General features: G+C 57.1%; 16 non-coding genes and 1 pseudogene across 16 annotated transcripts; all 17 read left to right on the forward strand.

Annotated features, from left to right (window-relative positions):
• The first annotated feature begins 691 nt into the window (after window positions 1–691).
• LOC143417324 (5S ribosomal RNA) lies at window positions 692–810 on the forward strand. The gene has a single exon (XR_013097545.1). It is a non-coding gene; the product is annotated as a 5S ribosomal RNA (ribosomal RNA).
• A 1176-nt stretch (window positions 811–1986) lies between these two features.
• LOC143417484 (5S ribosomal RNA) lies at window positions 1987–2105 on the forward strand. The gene has a single exon (XR_013097706.1). It is a non-coding gene; the product is annotated as a 5S ribosomal RNA (ribosomal RNA).
• An 860-nt stretch (window positions 2106–2965) lies between these two features.
• Window positions 2966–3084, forward strand: LOC143417325 (5S ribosomal RNA). Its single transcript, XR_013097546.1, has one exon. It is a non-coding gene; the product is annotated as a 5S ribosomal RNA (ribosomal RNA).
• Window positions 3085–4260: 1176 nt separating this feature from the next.
• On the forward strand, window positions 4261–4379 carry LOC143417956 (5S ribosomal RNA). The gene has a single exon (XR_013098104.1). It is a non-coding gene; the product is annotated as a 5S ribosomal RNA (ribosomal RNA).
• A 935-nt stretch (window positions 4380–5314) lies between these two features.
• LOC143417571 (5S ribosomal RNA) lies at window positions 5315–5433 on the forward strand (annotated as a pseudogene).
• A 1378-nt stretch (window positions 5434–6811) lies between these two features.
• LOC143417326 (5S ribosomal RNA) lies at window positions 6812–6930 on the forward strand. The gene has a single exon (XR_013097547.1). It is a non-coding gene; the product is annotated as a 5S ribosomal RNA (ribosomal RNA).
• Window positions 6931–8230: 1300 nt separating this feature from the next.
• Window positions 8231–8349, forward strand: LOC143417488 (5S ribosomal RNA). The gene has a single exon (XR_013097710.1). It is a non-coding gene; the product is annotated as a 5S ribosomal RNA (ribosomal RNA).
• Window positions 8350–10509: 2160 nt separating this feature from the next.
• LOC143417898 (5S ribosomal RNA) lies at window positions 10510–10628 on the forward strand. Its single transcript, XR_013098046.1, has one exon. It is a non-coding gene; the product is annotated as a 5S ribosomal RNA (ribosomal RNA).
• Window positions 10629–11487: 859 nt separating this feature from the next.
• Window positions 11488–11606, forward strand: LOC143417765 (5S ribosomal RNA). Its single transcript, XR_013097913.1, has one exon. It is a non-coding gene; the product is annotated as a 5S ribosomal RNA (ribosomal RNA).
• A 1096-nt stretch (window positions 11607–12702) lies between these two features.
• LOC143417920 (5S ribosomal RNA) lies at window positions 12703–12821 on the forward strand. The gene has a single exon (XR_013098068.1). It is a non-coding gene; the product is annotated as a 5S ribosomal RNA (ribosomal RNA).
• A 940-nt stretch (window positions 12822–13761) lies between these two features.
• On the forward strand, window positions 13762–13880 carry LOC143417628 (5S ribosomal RNA). The gene has a single exon (XR_013097774.1). It is a non-coding gene; the product is annotated as a 5S ribosomal RNA (ribosomal RNA).
• Window positions 13881–16162: 2282 nt separating this feature from the next.
• Window positions 16163–16281, forward strand: LOC143417629 (5S ribosomal RNA). The gene has a single exon (XR_013097775.1). It is a non-coding gene; the product is annotated as a 5S ribosomal RNA (ribosomal RNA).
• Window positions 16282–17572: 1291 nt separating this feature from the next.
• On the forward strand, window positions 17573–17691 carry LOC143417631 (5S ribosomal RNA). Its single transcript, XR_013097777.1, has one exon. It is a non-coding gene; the product is annotated as a 5S ribosomal RNA (ribosomal RNA).
• Window positions 17692–21685: 3994 nt separating this feature from the next.
• LOC143417899 (5S ribosomal RNA) lies at window positions 21686–21804 on the forward strand. The gene has a single exon (XR_013098047.1). It is a non-coding gene; the product is annotated as a 5S ribosomal RNA (ribosomal RNA).
• Window positions 21805–22663: 859 nt separating this feature from the next.
• LOC143417876 (5S ribosomal RNA) lies at window positions 22664–22782 on the forward strand. The gene has a single exon (XR_013098024.1). It is a non-coding gene; the product is annotated as a 5S ribosomal RNA (ribosomal RNA).
• Window positions 22783–23917: 1135 nt separating this feature from the next.
• On the forward strand, window positions 23918–24036 carry LOC143417921 (5S ribosomal RNA). The gene has a single exon (XR_013098069.1). It is a non-coding gene; the product is annotated as a 5S ribosomal RNA (ribosomal RNA).
• A 1016-nt stretch (window positions 24037–25052) lies between these two features.
• LOC143417984 (5S ribosomal RNA) lies at window positions 25053–25171 on the forward strand. Its single transcript, XR_013098132.1, has one exon. It is a non-coding gene; the product is annotated as a 5S ribosomal RNA (ribosomal RNA).
• The last annotated feature ends 714 nt before the right edge of the window (window positions 25172–25885 follow it).

The following is a 25885-nucleotide window of genomic DNA, read 5'->3' on the forward strand; positions in this document are numbered from 1 at the left end:
TGGCTGAGGGCACTTACACCACACCAGTGCCTGTGGCTGCTGGCTGAGGGCACTTACACCACACCAGTGCCTGTGGCTGCTGGCTGAGGCCACTTACACCACACCAGGGCATTAGTTGCTATTGAGGCCACTTACACCACACCAGGGCCTGTGGCTGCTGGCTGAGGCCACATACACAACACCAGGGCCTTAGTTGCTATTGAGGCCAATTACACCACACCAGGGCCTGTGGCACTGGCTGAGGCCACTTACACCACACCAGGGCCTGTGGCTGCTGGCTGAGGCCACTTACACCACACAAGGGCCTGTGGCTGCTGGCTGAGGCCACCCACACCACACCAGGGCCTGTGGCTGCTGGCTGAGGCCACTTACACCACACCAGGGCCTGTGGCTCTTGCTCAGGCCACTCATATCACACCAGACCCTGTGCTTCTGGCCGAGGCCATCTTCACCAAACCTGGCCCTGTGCTGCTTGCTGTGGCCATGTACAACACACCAGGCCCTGTGCTGGTTCCTGAGGCCATCTTCAACAATCCAGGGCCTGTGCTGTTAGATAAATGCCAAACTGAGCCTTTGGGTTAGGGTATTATGCAAACATGCAGGTATGGTTATAGGATTGTCTTCGTAACTTCAGGTACTTGCCACCTAATCAGTTGAATCCATAAATTGAGACATTGTGCTGGGGCCAGCAGCTTACGGCCATACCACCCTGAGCACGCCCGACCTCGTCTGATCTCGGAAGCTAAGAAGGGCTGGGCTTGGTTAGTACTTGGATGGGAGACTGCCTGGGAATACCTGGTGCTGTAAGCCTTTCATTTTCATGTCATTGAACCGCTTTTGATCCAGAGAAGGGGTGTATTAAAAGACCAAAAGCAGCTGCCCATTAATGAGGGCACATTAACGACACAGCTTTTGGCTGTTTTCCAATGTCTTGTGCTGCTAGCTGATGCCACCTACACCACACCAGGGCCTGAGTGACCGGCTGGGGCCACTTACACCACATCAGGGCCTGTGGCTCTGGCTGAGGCCACTTACACCACACCAGGGCCTGTGGCTCTGGCTGAGGCCACTTACACCACATCAGGGCCTGTGGCTGCTGGATGAGGCGACTTACACCACACCAAGGGCCTGTGGCTGCTGGCTGAGGCCACCCACACCACACCAGGGCCTGTGGCTGCTGGCTTAGGCCACTTACACCACACCAGGGCCTGTGGCTCTTGCTCAGGCCACTCATATCACACCAGACCCTGTGGCTCTGGCTGAGGCCACTTACACCACACCAGGGCCTGTGGCTCTGGCTGAGGCCACTTACACCACATCAGGGCCTGTGGCTGCTGGATGAGGCGACTTACACCACACCAAGGGCCTGTGGCTGCTGGCTGAGGCCACCCACACCACACCAGGGCCTGTGGCTGCTGGCTGAGGCCACCCACACCACACCAGGGCCTGTGGCTGCTGGCTGAGGCCACATACACAACACCACGGCCTTATTTGCTTCTGAGGCCACTTACACCACACCAGGGCCTGTGGCTGCTGGCTGAGGCCACATACACCACACCAGGGCCTTAGTTGCTATTGAGGCCAATTACACCACACCAGGGCCTGTTGCTCTTGCTCAGGCCACTTACACCACACCAGGGCCTGTGGCTCTTGCTCAGGCCACTTACTCCACACCAGGGCCTGTGGCTCTTGCTCAGGCCACTCATATCACACCAGGCCCTGTGCTTCTGGCCGAGGCCATCTTCACCAAACCAGGCCCTGTGCTGCTAGCTGTGGCCATGTACAACACACCAGGCCCTGTTCTGGTTCCTGAGGCCATCTTCAACAATCCAGGGCCTGTGCTGTTGGATAAATGCTAAACTGAGCCTTTGGGTTAGGGTATTATGCAAACATGCAGGTATGGTTATAGGATTGTCTTCGTAACTTCAGGTACTTGCCACCTAATCAGTTGAATCCATAAATTGAGACATTGTGCTGGGGCCAGCAGCTTACGGCCATACCACCCTGAGCACGCCGGACCTCGTCTGATCTCGGAAGCTAAGCAGGGCTGGGCTTGGTTAGTACTTGGATGGGAGACTTCCTTGGAATACCTGGTGCTGTAAGCCTTTCATTTTCATGTCATTGAACCGCTTTTGATCCAGAGAAGGGGTGTATTAAAAGACCAAAAGCAGCTGCCCATTAATGAGGGCACATTAACGACATTGCTTTTGGCTGTTTTCCAATGTCTTGTGCTGCTAGCTGATGCCACTTACACCACACCAGGGCCTGAGTGACCGGCTGGGGCCACTTACACCACATCAGGGCCTGTGGTTGCTGGCTGAGGCCACTTACACCACACCAGGGCCTGTGGCTGCTGGCTGAGGCCACCTACACCACACCAGGGCATTAGTTGCTATTGAGGCCACTTACACCACACCAGGGCCTGTGGCTGCTGGCTGAGGCCACATACACAACACCAGGGCCTTAGTTGCTATTGAGGCCAATTACACCACACCAGGGCCTGTGGCACTGGCTGAGGCCACTTACACCACACCAGGGCCTGTGGCTGCTGGCTGAGGCCACTTACACCACACAAGGGCCTGTGGCTGCTGGCTGAGGCCACCCACACCACACCAGGGCCTGTGGCTGCTGGCTGAGGCCACTTACACCACACCAGGGCCTGTGGCTCTTGCTCAGGCCACTCATATCACACCAGACCCTGTGCTTCTGGCCGAGGCCATCTTCACCAAACCTGGCCCTGTGCTGCTTGCTGTGGCCATGTACAACACACCAGGCCCTGTGCTGGTTCCTGAGGCCATCTTCAACAATCCAGGGCCTGTGCTGTTAGATAAATGCCAAACTGAGCCTTTGGGTTAGGGTATTATGCAAACATGCAGGTATGGTTATAGGATTGTCTTCGTAACTTCAGGTACTTGCCACCTAATCAGTTGAATCCATAAATTGAGACATTGTGCTGGGGCCAGCAGCTTACGGCCATACCACCCTGAGCACGCCCGACCTCGTCTGATCTCGGAAGCTAAGAAGGGCTGGGCTTGGTTAGTACTTGGATGGGAGACTGCCTGGGAATACCTGGTGCTGTAAGCCTTTCATTTTCATGTCATTGAACCGCTTTTGATCCAGAGAAGGGGTGTATTAAAAGACCAAAAGCAGCTGCCCATTAATGAGGGCACATTAACGACACTGCTTTTGGCTGTTTTCCAATGTCTTCTGCTGCTAGCTGATGCCACCTACACCACACCAGGGCCTGAGTGACCGGCTGGGGCCACTTACACCACATCAGGGCCTGTGGCTCTGGCTGAGGCCACTTACACCACACCAGGGCCTGTGGCTCTGGCTGAGGCCACTTACACCACATCAGGGCCTGTGGCTGCTGGATGAGGCGACTTACACCACACCAAGGGCCTGTGGCTGCTGGCTGAGGCCACCCACACCACACCAGGGCCTGTGGCTGCTGGCTGAGGCCACTTACACCACACCAGGGCCTGTGGCTCTTGCTCAGGCCACTCATATCACACCAGACCCTGTGGCTCTGGCTGAGGCCACTTACACCACACCAGGGCCTGTGGCTCTGGCTGAGGCCACTTACACCACATCAGGGCCTGTGGCTGCTGGATGAGGCGACTTACACCACACCAAGGGCCTGTGGCTGCTGGCTGAGGCCACCCACACCACACCAGGGCCTGTGGCTGCTGGCTGAGGCCACTTACACCACACCAGGGCCTGTGGCTGCTGGCTGAGGCCACATACACAACACCACGGCCTTATTTGCTTCTGAGGCCACTTACACCACACCAGGGCCTGTGGCTGCTGGCTGAGGCCACATACACCACACCAGGGCCTTAGTTGCTATTGAGGCCAATTACACCACACCAGGGCCTGTTGCTCTTGCTCAGGCCACTTACACCACACCAGGGCCTGTGGCTCTTGCTCAGGCCACTTACTCCACACCAGGGCCTGTGGCTCTTGCTCAGGCCACTCATATCACACCAGGCCCTGTGCTTCTGGCCGAGGCCATCTTCACCAAACCAGGCCCTGTGCTGCTAGCTGTGGCCATGTACAACACACCAGGCCCTGTTCTGGTTCCTGAGGCCATCTTCAACAATCCAGGGCCTGTGCTGTTGGATAAATGCTAAACTGAGCCTTTGGGTTAGGGTATTATGCAAACATGCAGGTATGGTTATAGGATTGTCTTCGTAACTTCAGGTACTTGCCACCTAATCAGTTGAATCCATAAATTGAGACATTGTGCTAGGGCCAGCAGCTTACGGCCATACCACCCTGAGCACGCCCGACCTCGTCTGATCTCGGAAGCTAAGCAGGGCTGGGCTTGGTTAGTACTTGGATGGGAGACTTCCTTGGAATACCTGGTGCTGTAAGCCTTTCATTTTCATGTCATTGAACCGCTTTTGATCCAGAGAAGGGGTGTATTAAAAGACCAAAAGCAGCTGCCCATTAATGAGGGCACATTAACGACATTGCTTTTGGCTGTTTTCCAATGTCTTGTGCTGCTAGCTGATGCCACTTACACCACACCAGGGCCTGAGTGACCGGCTGGGGCCACTTACACCACATCAGGGCCTGTGGTTGCTGGCTGAGGCCACTTACACCACACCAGGGCCTGTGGCTGCTGGCTGAGGCCACCTACACCACACCAGGGCCTTACTTGCTATTGAGGCCAATTACACCACACCAGGGTCTGTGGCTCTTGCTCAGGCCACTTACACCACACCAGGGCCTGTGGCTGCTGGATGAGGCGACTTACACCACACCAAGGCCTGTGGCTGCTGGATGAGGCCACTTACACCACACCAGGGCCTTAGTTGCTATTGAGGCCACTTACACCACACCAGGGCCTGTGGCTCTGGCTGAGGCCACTTACACCACACCACGGCCTTATTTGCTTCTGAGGCCACTTACACCACACCAGGGCCTGTGGCTCTGGCTGAGGCCACTTACACCACACCAGGGCCTGTGGCTCTTGCTCAGGCCACTTACTCCACACCAGGGCCTGTGGCTCTTGCTCAGGCCACTCATATCACACCAGGCCCTGTGCTTCTGGCCGAGGCCATCTTCACCAAACCAGGCCCTGTGCTGCTAGCTGTGACCATGTACAACACACCAGGCCCTGTTCTGGTTCCTGAGGCCATCTTCAACAATCCAGGGCCTGTGCTGTTGGATAAATGCTAAACTGAGCCTTTGGGTTAGGGTATTATGCAAACATGCAGGTATGGTTATAGGATTGTCTTCGTAACTCCAGGTACTTGCCACCTAATCACTTGAATCCATAAATTGAGACATTGTGCTGTGGCCAGCAGCTTAGGGCCATACCACCCTGAGCATGCCCGACCACGTCTGATCTCGGAAGCTAAGCAGGGCTGTGCTTGGTTAGTACTTGGATGGGAGACTTCCTTGGAATACCAGGTGCTGTAAGCCTTTCATTTTCATGTCTTTGAACCGCTTTTGATCCAGAGAAGGGGTGTATTAAAAGACCAAAAGCAGCTGCCCATTAATGAGGGCACATTAACGACATTGCTTTTGGCTGTTTTCCAATGTCTTGTGCTGCTAGCTGATGCCACCTACACCACACCAGGGCCTGAGTGACCGGCTGGGGCCACTTACACCACATCAGGGCCTGTGGCTGCTGGCTGAGGCCACTTACACCACACCAGGGCCTGTGGCTGCTGGCTGAGGCCACTTACACCACACCAGGGCATTAGTTGCTATTGAGGCCAATTACACCACACCAGGGTCTGTGGCTCTTGCTCAGGCCACTTACACCACACCAGGGCCTGTGGCTGCTGGCTGAGGCCACTTACACCACACCAGGGCCTGTGGCTGCTGGCTGAGGCCACTTACACCACACCAGGGCCTGTGGCTGCTGGCTGAGGGCACTTACACCACACCAGTGCCTGTGGCTTCTGGCTGAGGCCACTTACACCACACCAGGGCCTGTGGCTGCTGGCTGAGGGCACTTACACCACACCAGGGCCTGTGGCTGCTGGCTGAGGGCACTTACACCACACCAGTGCCTGTGGCTTCTGGCTCAGGCCACTTACACCACACCAGGACCTGTGGCTGCTGGCTGAGGGCACTTACACCACACCAGTGCCTGTGGCTGCTGGCTGAGGGCACTTACACCACACCAGTGCCTGTGGCTGCTGGCTGAGGCCACTTACACCACACCAGGGCCTGTGGCTCTTGCTCAGGCCACTTACACCACACCAGGGCCTGTGGCTGCTGGCTGAGGGCACTTACACCACACCAGGGCCTGTGGCTGCTGGCTGAGGCCACATACACAACACCAGGGCCTTAGTTGCTATTGAGGCCAATTACACCACACCAGGGCCTGTGGCACTGGCTGAGGCCACTTACACCACACCAGGGCCTGTGGCTGCTGGCTGAGGCCACTTACACCACACAAGGGCCTGTGGCTGCTGGCTGAGGCCACCCACACCACACCAGGGCCTGTGGCTGCTGGCTGAGGCCACTTACACCACACCAGGGCCTGTGGCTCTTGCTCAGGCCACTCATATCACACCAGACCCTGTGCTTCTGGCCGAGGCCATCTTCACCAAACCTGGCCCTGTGCTGCTTGCTGTGGCCATGTACAACACACCAGGCCCTGTGCTGGTTCCTGAGGCCATCTTCAACAATCCAGGGCCTGTGCTGTTAGATAAATGCCAAACTGAGCCTTTGGGTTAGGGTATTATGCAAACATGCAGGTATGGTTATAGGATTGTCTTCGTAACTTCAGGTACTTGCCACCTAATCAGTTGAATCCATAAATTGAGACATTGTGCTGGGGCCAGCAGCTTACGGCCATACCACCCTGAGCACGCCCGACCTCGTCTGATCTCGGAAGCTAAGAAGGGCTGGGCTTGGTTAGTACTTGGATGGGAGACTGCCTGGGAATACCTGGTGCTGTAAGCCTTTCATTTTCATGTCATTGAACCGCTTTTGATCCAGAGAAGGGGTGTATTAAAAGACCAAAAGCAGCTGCCCATTAATGAGGGCACATTAACGACACTGCTTTTGGCTGTTTTCCAATGTCTTGTGCTGCTAGCTGATGCCACCTACACCACACCAGGGCCTGAGTGACCGGCTGGGGCCACTTACACCACATCAGGGCCTGTGGCTCTGGCTGAGGCCACTTACACCACACCAGGGCCTGTGGCTCTGGCTGAGGCCACTTACACCACATCAGGGCCTGTGGCTGCTGGATGAGGCGACTTACACCACACCAAGGGCCTGTGGCTGCTGGCTGAGGCCACCCACACCACACCAGGGCCTGTGGCTGCTGGCTGAGGCCACTTACACCACACCAGGGCCTGTGGCTCTTGCTCAGGCCACTCATATCACACCAGACCCTGTGGCTCTGGCTGAGGCCACTTACACCACACCAGGGCCTGTGGCTCTGGCTGAGGCCACTTACACCACATCAGGGCCTGTGGCTGCTGGATGAGGCGACTTACACCACACCAAGGGCCTGTGGCTGCTGGCTGAGGCCACCCACACCACACCAGGGCCTGTGGCTGCTGGCTGAGGCCACTTACACCACACCAAGGGCCTGTGGCTGCTGGCTGAGGCCACATACACAACACCACGGCCTTATTTGCTTCTGAGGCCACTTACACCACACCAGGGCCTGTGGCTGCTGGATGAGGCGACTTACACCACACCAGGGCCTGTGGCTGCTGGATGAGGCGACTTACACCACACCAAGGGCCTGTGGCTGCTGGCTGAGGCCACCCACACCACACCAGGGCCTGTGGCTGCTGGCTGAGGCCACTTACACCACACCAAGGGCCTGTGGCTGCTGGCTGAGGCCACATACACCACACCAGGGCCTTAGTTGCTATTGAGGCCAATTACACCACACCAGGGCCTGTTGCTCTTGCTCAGGCCACTTACACCACACCAGGGCCTGTGGCTCTTGCTCAGGCCACTCATATCACACCAGGCCCTGTGCTTCTGGCCGAGGCCATCTTCACCAAACCAGGCCCTGTGCTGCTAGCTGTGGCCATGTACAACACACCAGGCCCTGTTCTGGTTCCTGAGGCCATCTTCAACAATCCAGGGCCTGTGCTGTTGGATAAATGCTAAACTGAGCCTTTGGGTTAGGGTATTATGCAAACATGCAGGTATGGTTATAGGATTGTCTTCGTAACTTCAGGTACTTGCCACCTAATCAGTTGAATCCATAAATTGAGACATTGTGCTGGGGCCAGCAGCTTACGGCCATACCACCCTGAGCACGCCCGACCTCGTCTGATCTCGGAAGCTAAGCAGGGCTGGGCTTGGTTAGTACTTGGATGGGAGACTTCCTTGGAATACCTGATGCTGTAAGCCTTTCATTTTCATGTCATTGAACCGCTTTTGATCCAGAGAAGGGGTGTATTAAAAGACCAAAAGCAGCTGCCCATTAATGAGGGCACATTAACGACATTGCTTTTGGCTGTTTTCCAATGTCTTGTGCTGCTAGCTGATGCCACCTACACCACACCAGGGCCTGAGTGACCGGCTGGGGCCACTTACACCACATCAGGGCCTGTGGCTGCTGGCTGAGGCCACTTACACCACACCAGGGCCTGTGGCTGCTGGCTGAGGCCACTTACACCACACCAGGGCATTAGTTGCTATTGAGGCCAATTACACCACACCAGGGTCTGTGGCTCTTGCTCAGGCCACTTACACCACACCAGGGCCTGTGGCACTGGCTGAGGCCACTTACACCACACCAGGGCCTGTGGCTGCTGGCTGAGGCCACCTACACCACACCAGGGCATTAGTTGCTATTGAGGCCAATTACACCACACCAGGGTCTGTGACTCTTGCTCAGGCCACTTACACCACACCAGTGCCTGTGGCACTGGCTGAGGCCACTTACACCACACCAGGGCCTGTGGCTGCTGGCTGAGGCCACCTACACCACACCAGGGCCTGTGGCTGCTGGCTGAGGTCACTTACACCACACCAGGGCCTGTGGCTGCTGGCTGAGGGCACTTACACCACACCAGTGCCTGTGGCTTCTGGCTGAGGCCACTTACACCACACCAGGGCCTGTGGCTCTTGCTTGGGCCACTTACACCACACCAGGGCCTGTGGCTGCTGGCTGAGGCCACTTACACCACACCAGGGCCTGTGGCTGCTGGCTGAGGCCACTTACACCACACCAGGGCCTGTGGCTGCTGGCTGAGGGCACTTACACCACACCAGTGCCTGTGGCTGCTGGCTGAGGCCACTTACACCACACCAGGGCATTAGTTGCTATTGAGGCCCCTTACACCACACCAGGGCCTGTGGCACTGGCTGAGGCCACTTACACCACACCAGGGCCTGTGGCTGCTGGCTGAGGCCACCTACACCACACCAGGGCATTAGTTGCTATTGAGGCCAATTACACCACACCAGGGTCTGTGACTCTTGCTCAGGCCACTTACACCACACCAGGGCCTGTGGCACTGGCTGAGGCCACTTACACCACACCAGGGCCTGTGGCTGCTGGCTGAGGCCACTTACACCACACCAGGGCCTGTGGCTGCTGGCTGAGGTCACTTACACCACACCAGGGCCTGTGGCTGCTGGCTGAGGGCACTTACACCACACCAGTGCCTGTGGCTTCTGGCTGAGGCCACTTACACCACACCAGGGCCTGTGGCTGCTGGCTCAGGCCACTTACACCACACCAGGGCCTGTGGCTGCTGGCTGAGGCCACTTACACCACACCAGGGCCTGTGGCTGCTGGCTGAGGCCACTTACACCACACCAGTGCCTGTGGCTGCTGGCTGAGGCCACTTACACCACACCAGGGCATTAGTTGCTATTGAGGCCCCTTACACCACACCAGGGCCTGTGGCACTGGCTGAGGCCACTTACACTACACCAGGGCATTAGTTGCTATTGAGGCCCCTTACACCACACCAGGGCCTGTGGCTGCTGGCTGAGGCCACCTACACCACACCAGGGCATTAGTTGCTATTGAGGCCAATTACACCACACCAGGGTCTGTGGCTCTTGCTCAGGCCACTTACACCACACCAGGGCCTGTGGCACTGGCTGAGGCCACTTACACTACACCAGGGCCTGTGGCTCTGGCTGAGGCCACTTACACCACACCAGGGCCTGTGGCTGCTGGCTGAGGCCACTTACACCACACCAGGGCCTGTGGCTGCTGGCTGAGGCCACTTACACCACACCAGTGCCTGTGGCTTCTGGCTGAGGCCACTTACACCACACCAGGGCCTGTGGCTCTTGCTCAGGCCACTCACATCACACCAGGCCCTGCGCTTCTGGCCGAGGCCATCTTCACCAAACCAGGCCCTGTGCTGGTTCCTGAGGCCATCTTCAACAATCCAGGGCCTGTGCTGTTGGATAAATGCTAAACTGAGCCTTTGGGTTAGGGTATTATGCAAACATGCAGGTATGGTTATAGGATTGTCTTCGTAACTTCAGGTACTTGCCACCTAATCAGTTGAATCCATAAATTGAGACATTGTGCTGGGGCCAGCAGCTTACGGCCATACCACCCTGAGCACGCCCGACCTCGTCTGAGCTCGGAAGCTAAGCAGGGCTGGGCTTGGTTAGTACTTGGATGGGAGACTGCCTGGGAATACCTGGTGCTGTAAGCCTTTCATTTTCATGTCATTGAACCACTTTTGATCCAGAGAAGGGGTGTATTAAAAGACCAAAAGCAGCTGCCCATTAATGAGGGCACATTAACGACATTGCTTTTGGCTGTTTTCCAATGTCTTGTGCTGCTAGCTGATGCCACCTACACCACACCAGGGCCTGAGTGACCGGCTGGGGCGACTTACACCACATCAGGGCCTGTGGCTCTGGCTGAGGCCACTTACACCACACCAGGGCCTGTGGCTGCTGGCTGAGGCCACATACACAACACCAGGGCCTTAGTTGCTATTGAGGCCAATTACACCACACCAGGGTCTGTGACTCTTGCTCAGGCCACTTACACCACACCAGGGCCTTAGTTGCTATTGAGGCCAATTACACCACACCAGGGCCTGTGGCTGCTGGCTGAGGCCACTTACACCACACCAGGGCCTGTGGCTGCTGGCTGAGGCCACTTACACCACACAAGGGCCTGTGGCTGCTGGCTGAGGCCACCTACACCACACCAGGGCCTGTGGCTTCTGGCTGAGGCCACTTACACCACACCAGGGCCTGTGGCTCTTGCTCAGGCCACTCATATCACACCAGACCCTGTGCTTCTGGCCGAGGCCATCTTCACCAAACCTGGCCCTGTGCTGCTTGCTGTGGCCATGTACAACACACCAGGCCCTGTGCTGGTTCCTGAGGCCATCTTCAACAATCCAGGGCCTGTGCTGTTAGATAAATGCTAAACTGAGCCTTTGGGTTAGGGTATTATGCAAAAATGCAGGTATGGTTAAAGGATTGTCTTCGTAACTTCAGGTACTTGCCACCTAATCAGTTGAATCCATAAATTGAGACATTGTGCTGGGGCCAGCAGCTTACGGCCATACCACCCTGAGCACGCCCGACCTCGTCTGATCTCGGAAGCTAAGCAGGGCTGGGCTTGGTTAGTACTTGGATGGGAGACCGCCTGGGAATACCTGGTGCTGTAAGCATTTCATTTTCATGTCACTGAACCGCTTTTGATCCAGAGAAGGGGTGTATTAAAAGACCAAAAGCAGCTGCCCATTAATGAGGGCACATTAACGACATTGCTTTTGGCTGTTTTCCAATGTCTTGTGCTGCTAGCTGATGCCACCTACACCACACCAGGGCCTGAGTGACCGGCTGGGGCCACTTACACCACATCAGGGCCTGTGGCTGCTGGCTGAGGCCACTTACACCACACCAGGGCCTGTGGCTGCTGGCTGAGGCCACTTACACCACACCAGGGCCTGTGGCTGCTGGCTGAGGCCACCTACACCACACCAGGGCATTAGTTGCTATTGAGGCCAATTACACCACACCAGGGTCTGTGGCTCTTGCTCAAGCCACTTACACCACACCAGGGCCTGTGGCTGCTGGCTGAGGCCACTTACACCACACCAGGGCATTAGTTGCTATTGAGGCCACTTACACCACACCAGGGCCTGTGGCTGCTGGCTGAGGCCACCTACACCACACCAGGGCATTAGTTGCTATTGAGGCCAATTACACCACACCAGGGTCTTTGGCTCTTGCTCAGGCCACTTACACCACACCAGGGCCTGTGGCTCTGGCTGAGGCCACTTACACCACACCAGGGCCTGTGGCTGCTGGCTGAGGCCACTTACACCACACCAGGGCCTGTGGCTGCTGGCTGAGGCCACTTACACCACACCAGGGCCTGTGGCTGCTGGCTGAGGCCACTTACACCACACCAGGGCCTGTGGCTTCTGGCTGAGGCCACTTACACCACACCAGGGCCTGTGGCTCTTGCTCAGGCCACTCACATCACACCAGGCCCTGCGCTTCTGGCCGAGGCCATCTTCACCAAACCAGGCCCTGTGCTGCTAGCTGTGGCCATGTACAACACACCAGGCCCTGTGCTGGTTCCTGAGGCCATCTTCAACAATCCATGGCCTGTGCTGTTAGATAAATGCTAAACTGAGCCTTTGGGTTAGGGTATTATGCAAACATGCAGGTATGGTTAAAGGATTGTCTTCGTAACTTCAGGTACTTGCCACCTAATCAGTTGAATCCATAAATTGAGACATTGTGCTGGGGCCAGCAGCTTACGGCCATACCACCCTGAGCACGCCCGACCTCGTCTGATCTCGGAAGCTAAGCAGGGCTGGGCTTGGTTTGTACTTGGATGGGAGACTACCTGGGAATACCTGGTGCTGTAAGCCTTTCATTTTCATGTCATTGAACCGCTTTTGATCCAGAGAAGGGGTGTATTAAAAGACCAAAAGCAGCTGCCCATTAATGATGGCACATTAACGACATTGCTTTTGGCTGTTTTCCAATGTCTTGTGCTGCTAGCTGATGCCACCTACACCACACCAGGGCCTGAGTGACCGGCTGGGGCCACTTACACCACATCAGGGCCTGTGGCTGCTGGCTGAGGCCACTTACACCACACCAGGGCCTGTGGCTGCTGGCTGAGGCCACTTACACCACACCAGGGCCTGTGGCTGCTGGCTGAGGCCACCTACACCACACCAGGGCCTTAGTTGCTATTGAGGCCAATTACACCACACCAGGGTCTGTAGCTCTTGCTCAGGCCACTTACACCACACCAGGGCCTGTGGCACTGGCTGAGGCCACTTACACCACACCAGGGCCTGTGGCTCTGGCTGAGGCCACTTACACCACACCAGGGCCTGTGGCTGCTGGCTGAGGCCACTTACACCACACCAGGGCCTGTGGCTGCTGGCTGAGGCCACTTACACCACACCAGGGCCTGTGGCTGCTGGCTGAGGCCACTTACACCACACCAGTGCCTGTGGCTTCTGGCTGAGGCCACTTACACCACACCAGGGCCTGTGGCTCTTGCTCAGGCCACTCACATCACACCAGGCCCTGCGCTTCTGGCCGAGGCCATCTTCACCAAACCAGGCCCTGTGCTGCTAGCTGTGGCCATGTACAACACACCAGGCCCTGTGCTGGTTCCTGAGGCCATCTTCAACAATCCATGGCCTGTGCTGTTAGATAAATGCTAAACTGAGCCTTTGGGTTAGGGTATTATGCAAACATGCAGGTATGGTTAAAGGATTGTCTTCGTAACTTCAGGTACTTGCCACCTAATCAGTTGAATCCATAAATTGAGACATTGTGCTGGGGCCAGCAGCTTACGGCCATACCACCCTGAGCACGCCCGACCTCGTCTGATCTCGGAAGCTAAGCAGGGCTGGGCTTGGTTAGTACTTGGATGGGAGACTGCCTGGGAATACCTGGTGCTGTAAGCCTTTCATTTTCATGTCATTGAACCGCTTTTGATCCAGAGAAGGGGTGTATTAAAAGACCAAAAGCAGCTGCCCATTAATGAGGGCACATTAACGACATTGCTTTTGGCTGTTTTCCAATGTCTTGTGCTGCTAGCTGATGCCACCTACACCACACCAGGGCCTGAGTGACCGGCTGGGGCCACTTACACCACATCAGGGCCTGTGGCTGCTGGCTGAGGCCACTTACACCACACCAGGGCCTGTGGCTGCTGGCTGAGGCCACTTACACCACACCAGGGCATTAGTTGCTATTGAGGCCAATTACACCACACCAGGGTCTGTGGCTCTTGCTCAGGCCACTTACACCACATCAGGGCCTGTGGCACTGGCTGAGGCCACTTACACCACACCAGGGCCTGTGGCTGCTGGCTGAGGCCACTTACACCACACCAGGGCATTAGTTGCTATTGAGGCCAATTACACCACACCAGGGTCTGTGACTCTTGCTCAGGCCACTTACACCACACTAGGGCCTGTGGCACTGGCTGAGGCCACTTACACCACACCAGGGCCTGTGGCTGCTGGCTGAGGCCACTTACACCACACCAGGGCCTGTGGCTGCTGGCTGAGGTCACTTACACCACACCAGTGCCTGTGGCTGCTGGCTGAGGGCACTTACACCACACCAGTGCCTGTGGCTTCTGGCTGAGGCCACTTACACCACACCAGGGCCTGTGGCTGCTGGCTGAGGCCACTTACACCACACCAGGGCCTGTGGCTGCTGGCTGAGGTCACTTACACCACACCAGTGCCTGTGGCTGCTGGATGAGGGCACTTACACCACACCAGTGCCTGTGGCTTCTGGCTGAGGCCACTTACACCACACCAGGGCCTGTGGCTCTTGCTCAGGCCACTTACACCACACCAGGGCCTGTGGCTGCTGGCTGAGGCCACTTACACCACACCAGGGCCTGTGGCTGCTGGCTGAGGGCACTTACACCACACCAGTGCCTGTGGCTGCTGGCTGAGGCCACTTACACCACACCAGGGCATTAGTTGCTATTGAGGCCCCTTACACCACACCAGGGCCTGTGGCACTGGCTGAGGCCACTTACACCACACCAGGGCCTGTGGCTGCTGGCTGAGGCCACCTACACCACACCAGGGCATTAGTTGCTATTGAGGCCAATTACACCACACCAGGGTCTGTGACTCTTGCTCAGGCCACTTACACCACACCAGGGCCTGTGGCACTGGCTGAGGCCACTTACACCACACCAGGGCCTGTGGCTGCTGGCTGAGGCCACTTACACCACACCAGGGCCTGTGGCTGCTGGCTCAGGTCACTTACACCACACCAGGGCCTGTGGCTGCTGGCTGAGGGCACTTACACCACACCAGTGCCTGTGGCTTCTGGCTGAGGCCACTTACACCACACCAGGGCCTGTGGCAGCTGGCTCAGGCCACTTACACCACACCAGGGCCTGTGGCTGCTGGCTGAGGCCACTTACACCACACCAGGGCCTGTGGCTGCTGGCTGAGGCCACTTACACCACACCAGTGCCTGTGGCTGCTGGCTGAGGCCACTTACACCACACCAGGGCATTAGTTGCTATTGAGGCCCCTTACACCACACCAGGGCCTGTGGCACTGGCTGAGGCCACTTACACCACACCAGGGCCTGTGGCTGCTGGCTGAGGCCACCTACACCTCACCAGGGCATTAGTTGCTATTGAGGCCAATTACACCACACCAGGGTCTGTGGCTCTTGCTCAGGCCACTTACACCACACCAGGGCCTGTGGCACTGGCTGAGGCCACTTACACCACACCAGGGCCTGTGGCTCTGGCTGAGGCCACTTACACCACACCAGGGCCTGTGGCTGCTGGCTGAGGCCATTTACACCACACCAGGGCCTGTGGCTGCTGGCTGAGGCCACTTACACCACACCAGGGCCTGTGGCTGCTGGCTGAGGCCACTTACACCACACCAGTGCCTGTGGCTTCTGGCTGAGGCCACTTACACCACACCAGGGCCTGTGGCTCTTGCTCAGGCCACTCACATCACACCAGGCCCTGCGCTTCTGGCCGAGGCCATCTTCACCAAACCAGGCCCTGTGCTGCTAGCTGTGGCCATGTACAACACACCAGGGCCTGTGCTGTTAGATAAATGCTAAACTGAGCCTTTGGGTTAGGGTATTATGCAAACATGCAGGTATGGTTAAAGGATTGTCTTCGTAACTTCAGGTACTTGCCACCTAATCAGTTGAATCCATAAATTGAGACATTGTGCTGGGGCCAGCAGCTTACGGCCATACCACCCTGAGCACGCCCGACCTCGTCTGATCTCGGAAGCTAAGCAGGGCTGGGCTTGGTTAGTACTTGGATGGGAGACTGCCTGGGAATACCTGGTGCTGTAAGCCTTTCATTTTCATGTCATTGAACCGCTTTTGATCCAGAGAAGGGGTGTATTAAAAGACCAAAAGCAGCTGCCCATTAATGAGGGCACATTAACGACATTGCTTTTGGCTGTTTTCCAATGTCTTGTGCTGCTAGCTGATGCCACCTACACCACACCAGGGCCTGAGTGACCGGCTGGGGCCACTTACACCACATCAGGGCCTGTGGCTGCTGGCTGAGGCCACTTACACCACACCAGGGCCTGTGGCTGCTGGCTGAGGCCACTTACACCACACCAGGGCCTGTGGCTGCTGGCTGAGGCCACCTACACCACACCAGGGCCTTAGTTGCTATTGAGGCCAATTACACCACACCAGGGTCTGTGGCTCTTGCTCAGGCCACTTACACCACACCAGGGCCTGTGGCTGCTGGCTGAGGCCACTTACACCACACCAGGGCATTAGTTGCTATTGAGGCCACTTACACCACACCAGGGCCTGTGGCTGCTGGCTGAGGCCACCTACACCACACCAGGGCATTAGTTGCTATTGAGGCCAATTACACCACACCAGGGTCTGTGGCTCTTGCTCAGGCCACTTACACCACACCAGGGCCTGTGGCACTGGCTGAGGCCACTTACACCACACCAGGGCCTGTGGCTCTGGCTGAGGCCACTTACACCACACCAGGGCCTGTGGCTGCTGGCTGAGGCCACTTACACCACACCAGGGCCTGTGGCTGCTGGCTGAGGCCACTTACACCACACCAGTGCCTGTGGCTTCTGGCTGAGGCCACTTACACCACACCAGGGCCTTAGTTGCTATTGAGGCCAATTACACCACACCAGGGTCTGTGACTCTTGCTCAGGCCACTTACACCACACCAGGGCCTGTGGCACTGGCTGAGGCCACTTACACCACACCAGGGCCTGTGGCTGCTGGCTGAGGCCACTTACACCACACCAGGGCCTGTGGCTGCTGGCTGAGGCCAATTACACCACACCAGGGCCTGTGGCTCTTGCTCAGGCCACTCACATCACACCAGGCCCTGCGCTTCTGGCCGAGGCCATCTTCACCAAACCAGGCCCTGTGCTGCTAGCTGTGGCCATGTACAACACACCAGGCCCTGTGCTGGTTCCTGAGGCCATCTTCAACAATCCAGGGCCTGTGCTGTTAGATAAATGCTAAACTGAGCCTTTGGGTTAGGGTATTATGCAAACATGCAGGTATGGTTAAAGGATTGTCTTCGTAACTTCAGGTACTTGCCACCTAATCAGTTGAATCCATAAATTGAGACATTGTGCTGGGGCCAGCAGCTTACGGCCATACCACCCTGAGCACGCCCGACCTCGTCTGATCTCGGAAGCTAAGCAGGGCTGGGCTTGGTTAGTACTTGGATGGGAGACTGCCTGGGAATACCTGGTGCTGTAAGCCTTTCATTTTCATGTCATTGAACCGCTTTTGATCCAGAGAAGGGGTGTATTAAAAGACCAAAAGCAGCTGCCCATTAATGAGGGCACATTAACGACATTGCTTTTGGCTGTTTTCCAATGTCTTGTGCTGCTAGCTGATGCCACCTACACAACACCAGGGCCTGAGTGACCGGCTGGGGCCACTTACACCACATCAGGGCCTGTGGCTGCTGGCTGAGGCCACTTACACCACACCAGGGCCTGTGGCTGCTGGCTGAGGCCACTTACACCACACCAGGGCATTAGTTGCTATTGAGGCCAATTACACCACACCAGGGTCTGTGGCTCTTGCTCAGGCCACTTACACCACACCAGGGCCTGTGGCACTGGCTGAGGCCACTTACACCACACCAGGGCCTGTGGCTGCTGGCTGAGGCCACCTACACCACACCAGGGCATTAGTTGCTATTGAGGCCAATTACACCACACCAGGGTCTGTGACTCTTGCTCAGGCCACTTACACCACACCAGTGCCTGTGGCACTGGCTGAGGCCACTTACACCACACCAGGGCCTTGTGCTGCTGGCTGAGGCCACTTACACCACACCAGTGCCTGTGGCTGCTGGCTGAGGCCACTTACACCACACCAGGGCATTAGTTGCTATTGAGGCCCCTTACACCACACCAGGGCCTGTGGCACTGGCTGAGGCCACTTACACCACACCAGGGCCTGTGGCTGCTGGCTGAGGCCACCTACACCACACCAGGGCATTAGTTGCTATTGAGGCCAATTACACCACACCAGGGTCTGTGGCTCTTGCTCAGGCCACTTACACCACACCAGGGCCTGTGGCACTGGCTGAGGCCACTTACACTACACCAGGGCCTGAGGCTCTGGCTGAGGCCACTTACACCACACCAGGGCCTGTGGCTACTGGCTGAGGCCACTTACACCACACCAGGGCCTGTGGCTGCTGGCTGAGGCCACTTACACCACACCAGGGCCTGTGGCTGCTGGCTGAGGCCACTTACACCACACCAGGGCCTGCGGCTGCTGGCTGAGGCCACTTACACCACACCAGGGCCTGTGGCTGCTGGCTGAGGCCACTTACACCACACCAGTGCCTGTGGCTTCTGGCTGAGGCCACTTACACCACACCAGGGCCTGTGGCTCTTGCTCAGGCCACTCACATCACACCAGGCCCTGCGCTTCTGGCCGAGGCCATCTTCACCCAACCAGGCCCTGTGCTGCTAGCTGTGGCCATGTACAACACACCAGGCCCTGTGCTGGTTCCTGAGGCCATCTTCAACAATCCAGGGCCTGTGCTGTTGGATAAATGCTAAACTGAGCCTTTGGGTTAGGGTATTATGCAAACATGCAGGTATGGTTATAGGATTGTCTTCGTAACTTGTGCTGTAAGCCTTTCATTTTCATGTCATTGAACCGCTTTTGATCCAGAGAAGGGGTGTATTAAAAGACCTCAAGCAGCTGCCCATTAATGAGGGCACATTAACGACATTGCTTTTGGCTGTTTTCCAATGTCTTGTGCTGCTAGCTGATGCCACCTACACCACACCAGGGCCTGAGTGACCGGCTGGGGCCACTTACACCACATCAGGGCCTGTGGCTGCTGGCTGAGGCCACTTACACCACACCAGGGCCTGTGGCTGCTGGCTGAGGCCACTTACACCACACCAGAGCCTTAGTTGCTATTGAGGCCAATTACACCACACCAGGGTCTGTGGCTCTTGCTCAGGCCACTTACACCACACCAGGGCCTTAGTTGCTATTGAGGCCAATTACACCACACCAGGGCCTGTGGCTGCTGGCTGAGGCCACTTACACCACACCAGGGCCTGTGGCTGCTGGCTGAGGCCACTTACACCACACAAGGGCCTGTGGCTGCTGGCTGAGGCCACCTACACCACACCAGGGCCTTAGTTGCTATTGAGGCCAATTACACCACACCAGGGTCTGTGACTCTTGCTCAGGCCACTTACACCACACCAGGGCCTGTTGCACTGGCTGAGGCCACTTACACCACACCAGGGCCTGTGGCTGCTGGCTGAGGCCACTTACACCACACCAGGGCCTGTGGCTGCTGGCTGAGGCCACTTACACCACACCAGGGCCTGTGGCTGCTGGCTGAGGGCACTTACACCACACCAGGGCCTGTGGCACTGGCTGAGGCCACTTACACCACACCAGGGCCTGTGGCTGCTGGCTGAGGCCACCTACACCACACCAGGGCATTAGTTGCTATTGAGGCCAATTACACCACACCAGGGTCTGTGACTCTTGCTCAGGCCACTTACACCACACCAGTGCCTGTGGCACTGGCTGAGGCCACTTACACCACACCAGGGCCTGTGGCTGCTGGCTGAGGCCACTTACACCACACCAGGGCCTGTGGCTGCTGGCTGAGGTCACTTACACCACACCAGGGCCTGTGGCTGCTGGCTGAGGGCACTTACACCACACCAGTGCCTGTGGCTTCTGGCTGAGGCCACTTACACCACACCAGGGCCTGTGGCTCTTGCTTGGGCCACTTACACCACACCAGGGCCTGTGGCTGCTGGCTGAGGCCACTTACACCACACCAGGGCCTGTGGCTGCTGGCTGAGGCCACTTACACCACACCAGGGCCTGTGGCTGCTGGCTGAGGGCACTTACACCACACCAGTGCCTGTGGCTGCTGGCTGAGGCCACTTACACCACACCAGGGCATTAGTTGCTATTGAGGCCCCTTACACCACACCAGGGCCTGTGGCACTGGCTGAGGCCACTTACACCACACCAGGGCCTGTGGCTGCTGGCTGAGGCCACCTACACCACACCAGGGCATTAGTTGCTATTGAGGCCAATTACACCACACCAGGGTCTGTGACTCTTGCTCAGGCCACTTACACCACACCAGGGCCTGTGGCACTGGCTGAGGCCACTTACACCACACCAGGGCCTGTGGCTGCTGGCTGAGGCCACTTACACCACACCAGGGCCTGTGGCTGCTGGCTGAGGTCACTTACACCACACCAGGGCCTGTGGCTGCTGGCTGAGGGCACTTACACCACACCAGTGCCTGTGGCTTCTGGCTGAGGCCACTTACACCACACCAGGGCCTGTGGCTGCTGGCTCAGGCCACTTACACCACACCAGGGCCTGTGGCTGCTGGCTGAGGCCACTTACACCACACCAGGGCCTGTGGCTGCTGGCTGAGGCCACTTACACCACACCAGTGCCTGTGGCTGCTGGCTGAGGCCACTTACACCACACCAGGGCATTAGTTGCTATTGAGGCCCCTTACACCACACCAGGGCCTGTGGCACTGGCTGAGGCCACTTACACTACACCAGGGCATTAGTTGCTATTGAGGCCCCTTACACCACACCAGGGCCTGTGGCTGCTGGCTGAGGCCACCTACACCACACCAGGGCATTAGTTGCTATTGAGGCCAATTACACCACACCAGGGTCTGTGGCTCTTGCTCAGGCCACTTACACCACACCAGGGCCTGTGGCACTGGCTGAGGCCACTTACACTACACCAGGGCCTGTGGCTCTGGCTGAGGCCACTTACACCACACCAGGGCCTGTGGCTGCTGGCTGAGGCCACTTACACCACACCAGGGCCTGTGGCTGCTGGCTGAGGCCACTTACACCACACCAGTGCCTGTGGCTTCTGGCTGAGGCCACTTACACCACACCAGGGCCTGTGGCTCTTGCTCAGGCCACTCACATCACACCAGGCCCTGCGCTTCTGGCCGAGGCCATCTTCACCAAACCAGGCCCTGTGCTGCTAGCTGTGGCCATGTACAACACACCAGGCCCTGTGCTGGTTCCTGAGGCCATCTTCAACAATCCAGGGCCTGTGCTGTTGGATAAATGCTAAACTGAGCCTTTGGGTTAGGGTATTATGCAAACATGCAGGTATGGTTATAGGATTGTCTTCGTAACTTCAGGTACTTGCCACCTAATCAGTTGAATCCATAAATTGAGACATTGTGCTGGGGCCAGCAGCTTACGGCCATACCACCCTGAGCACGCCCGACCTCGTCTGAGCTCGGAAGCTAAGCAGGGCTGGGCTTGGTTAGTACTTGGATGGGAGACTGCCTGGGAATACCTGGTGCTGTAAGCCTTTCATTTTCATGTCATTGAACCACTTTTGATCCAGAGAAGGGGTGTATTAAAAGACCAAAAGCAGCTGCCCATTAATGAGGGCACATTAACGATATTGCTTTTGGCTGTTTTCCAATGTCTTGTGCTGCTAGCTGATGCCACCTACACCACACCAGGGCCTGAGTGACCGGCTGGGGCGACTTACACCACATCAGGGCCTGTGGCTCTGGCTGAGGCCACTTACACCACACCAGGGCCTGTGGCTGCTGGCTGAGGCCACATACACAACACCAGGGCCTTAGTTGCTATTGAGGCCAATTACACCACACCAGGGTCTGTGACTCTTGCTCAGGCCACTTACACCACACCAGGGCCTTAGTTGCTATTGAGGCCAATTACACCACACCAGGGCCTGTGGCTGCTGGCTGAGGCCACTTACACCACACCAGGGCCTGTGGCTGCTGGCTGAGGCCACTTACACCACACAAGGGCCTGTGGCTGCTGGCTGAGGCCACCTACACCACACCAGGGCCTGTGGCTTCTGGCTGAGGCCACTTACACCACACCAGGGCCTGTGGCTCTTGCTCAGGCCACTCATATCACACCAGACCCTGTGCTTCTGGCCGAGGCCATCTTCACCAAACCTGGCCCTGTGCTGCTTGCTGTGGCCATGTACAACACACCAGGCCCTGTGCTGGTTCCTGAGGCCATCTTCAACAATCCAGGGCCTGTGCTGTTAGATAAATGCTAAACTGAGCCTTTGGGTTAGGGTATTATGCAAAAATGCAGGTATGGTTAAAGGATTGTCTTCGTAACTTCAGGTACTTGCCACCTAATCAGTTGAATCCATAAATTGAGACATTGTGCTGGGGCCAGCAGCTTACGGCCATACCACCCTGAGCACGCCCGACCTCGTCTGATCTCGGAAGCTAAGCAGGGCTGGGCTTGGTTAGTACTTGGATGGGAGACCGCCTGGGAATACCTGGTGCTGTAAGCATTTCATTTTCATGTCACTGAACCGCTTTTGATCCAGAGAAGGGGTGTATTAAAAGACCAAAAGCAGCTGCCCATTAATGAGGGCACATTAACGACATTGCTTTTGGCTGTTTTCCAATGTCTTGTGCTGCTAGCTGATGCCACCTACACCACACCAGGGCCTGAGTGACCGGCTGGGGCCACTTACACCACATCAGGGCCTGTGGCTGCTGGCTGAGGCCACTTACACCACACCAGGGCCTGTGGCTGCTGGCTGAGGCCACTTACACCACACCAGGGCCTGTGGCTGCTGGCTGAGGCCACCTACACCACACCAGGGCCTTAGTTGCTATTGAGGCCAATTACACCACACCAGGGTCTGTGGCTCTTGCTCAAGCCACTTACACCACACCAGGGCCTGTGGCTGCTGGCTGAGGCCACTTACACCACACCAGGGCATTAGTTGCTATTGAGGCCACTTACACCACACCAGGGCCTGTGGCTGCTGGCTGAGGCCACCTACACCACACCAGGGCATTAGTTGCTATTGAGGCCAATTACACCACACCAGGGTCTTTGGCTCTTGCTCAGGCCACTTACACCACACCAGGGCCTGTGGCACTGGCTGAGGCCACTTACACCACACCAGGGCCTGTGGCTCTGGCTGAGGCCACTTACACCACACCAGGGCCTGTGGCTGCTGGCTGAGGCCACTTACACCACACCAGGGCCTGTGGCTGCTGGCTGAGGCCACTTACACCACACCAGGGCCTGTGGCTGCTGGCTGAGGCCACTTACACCACACCAGGGCCTGTGGCTTCTGGCTGAGGCCACTTACACCACACCAGGGCCTGTGGCTCTTGCTCAGGCCACTCACATCACACCAGGCCCTGCGCTTCTGGCCGAGGCCATCTTCACCAAACCAGGCCCTGTGCTGCTAGCTGTGGCCATGTACAACACACCAGGCCCTGTGCTGGTTCCTGAGGCCATCTTCAACAATCCATGGCCTGTGCTGTTAGATAAATGCTAAACTGAGCCTTTGGGTTAGGGTATTATGCAAACATGCAGGTATGGTTAAAGGATTGTCTTCGTAACTTCAGGTACTTGCCACCTAATCAGTTGAATCCATAAATTGAGACATTGTGCTGGGGCCAGCAGCTTACGGCCATACCACCCTGAGCACGCCCGACCTCGTCTGATCTCGGAAGCTAAGCAGGGCTGGGCTTGGTTTGTACTTGGATGGGAGACTACCTGGGAATACCTGGTGCTGTAAGCCTTTCATTTTCATGTCATTGAACCGCTTTTGATCCAGAGAAGGGGTGTATTAAAAGACCAAAAGCAGCTGCCCATTAATGATGGCACATTAACGACATTGCTTTTGGCTGTTTTACAATGTCTTGTGCTGCTAGCTGATGCCACCTACACCACACCAGGGCCTGAGTGACCGGCTGGGGCCACTTACACCACATCAGGGCCTGTGGCTGCTGGCTGAGGCCACTTACACCACACCAGGGCCTGTGGCTGCTGGCTGAGGCCACTTACACCACACCAGGGCATTAGTTGCTATTGAGGCCAATTACACCACACCAGGGTCTGTGGCTCTTGCTCAGGCCACTTACACCACACCAGGGCCTGTGGCACTGGCTGAGGCCACTTACACCGCACCAGGGCCTGTGGCTGCTGGCTGAGGCCACCTACACCACACCAGGGCATTAGTTGCTATTGAGGCCAATTACACCACACCAGGGTCTGTGACTCTTGCTCAGGCCACTTACACCACACCAGGGCCTTAGTTGCTATTGAGGCCAATTACACCACACCAGGGCCTGTGGCTGCTGGCTGAGGCCACTTACACCACACCAGGGCCTGTGGCTGCTGGCTGAGGCCACTTACACCACACAAGGGCCTGTGGCTGCTGGCTGAGGCCACCTACACCACACCAGGGCCTGTGGCTTCTGGCTGAGGCCACTTACACCACACCAGGGCCTGTGGCTCTTGCTCAGGCCACTCATATCACACCAGACCCTGTGCTTCTGGCCGAGGCCATCTTCACCAAACCTGGCCCTGTGCTGCTTGCTGTGGCCATGTACAACACACCAGGCCCTGTGCTGGTTCCTGAGGCCATCTTCAACAATCCAGGGCCTGTGCTGTTAGATAAATGCTAAACTGAGCCTTTGGGTTAGGGTATTATGCAAAAATGCAGGTATGGTTAAAGGATTGTCTTCGTAACTTCAGGTACTTGCCACCTAATCAGTTGAATCCATAAATTGAGACATTGTGCTGGGGCCAGCAGCTTACGGCCATACCACCCTGAGCACGCCCGACCTCGTCTGATCTCGGAAGCTAAGCAGGGCTGGGCTTGGTTAGTACTTGGATGGGAGACCGCCTGGGAATACCTGGTGCTGTAAGCATTTCATTTTCATGTCACTGAACCGCTTTTGATCCAGAGAAGGGGTGTATTAAAAGACCAAAAGCAGCTGCCCATTAATGAGGGCACATTAACGACATTGCTTTTGGCTGTTTTCCAATGTCTTGTGCTGCTAGCTGATGCCACCTACACCACACCAGGGCCTGAGTGACCGGCTGGGGCCACTTACACCACATCAGGGCCTGTGGCTGCTGGCTGAGGCCACTTACACCACACCAGGGCCTGTGGCTGCTGGCTGAGGCCACTTACACCACACCAGGGCCTGTGGCTGCTGGCTGAGGCCACCTACACCACACCAGGGCCTTAGTTGCTATTGAGGCCAATTACACCACACCAGGGCCTGTGGCACTGGCTGAGGCCACTTACACCGCACCAGGGCCTGTGGCTGCTGGCTGAGGCCACCTACACCACACCAGGGCATTAGTTGCTATTGAGGCCAATTACACCACACCAGGGTCTGTGACTCTTGCTCAGGCCACTTACACCACACCAGGGCCTGTGGCACTGGCTGAGGCCACTTACACCACACCAGGGCCTGTGGCTGCTGGCTGAGGCCACTTACACCACACCAGGGCCTGTGGCTGCTGGCTGAGGTCACTTACACCACACCAGGGCCTGTGGCTGCTGGCTGAGGGCACTTACACCACACCAGTGCCTGTGGCTTCTGGCTGAGGCCACTTACACCACACCAGGGCCT

The sequence above is a fragment of the Maylandia zebra genome, linkage group LG3 (assembly GCF_041146795.1).
Source record: "Maylandia zebra isolate NMK-2024a linkage group LG3, Mzebra_GT3a, whole genome shotgun sequence".
Lineage (NCBI taxonomy): Eukaryota > Metazoa > Chordata > Actinopteri > Cichliformes > Cichlidae > Maylandia > Maylandia zebra.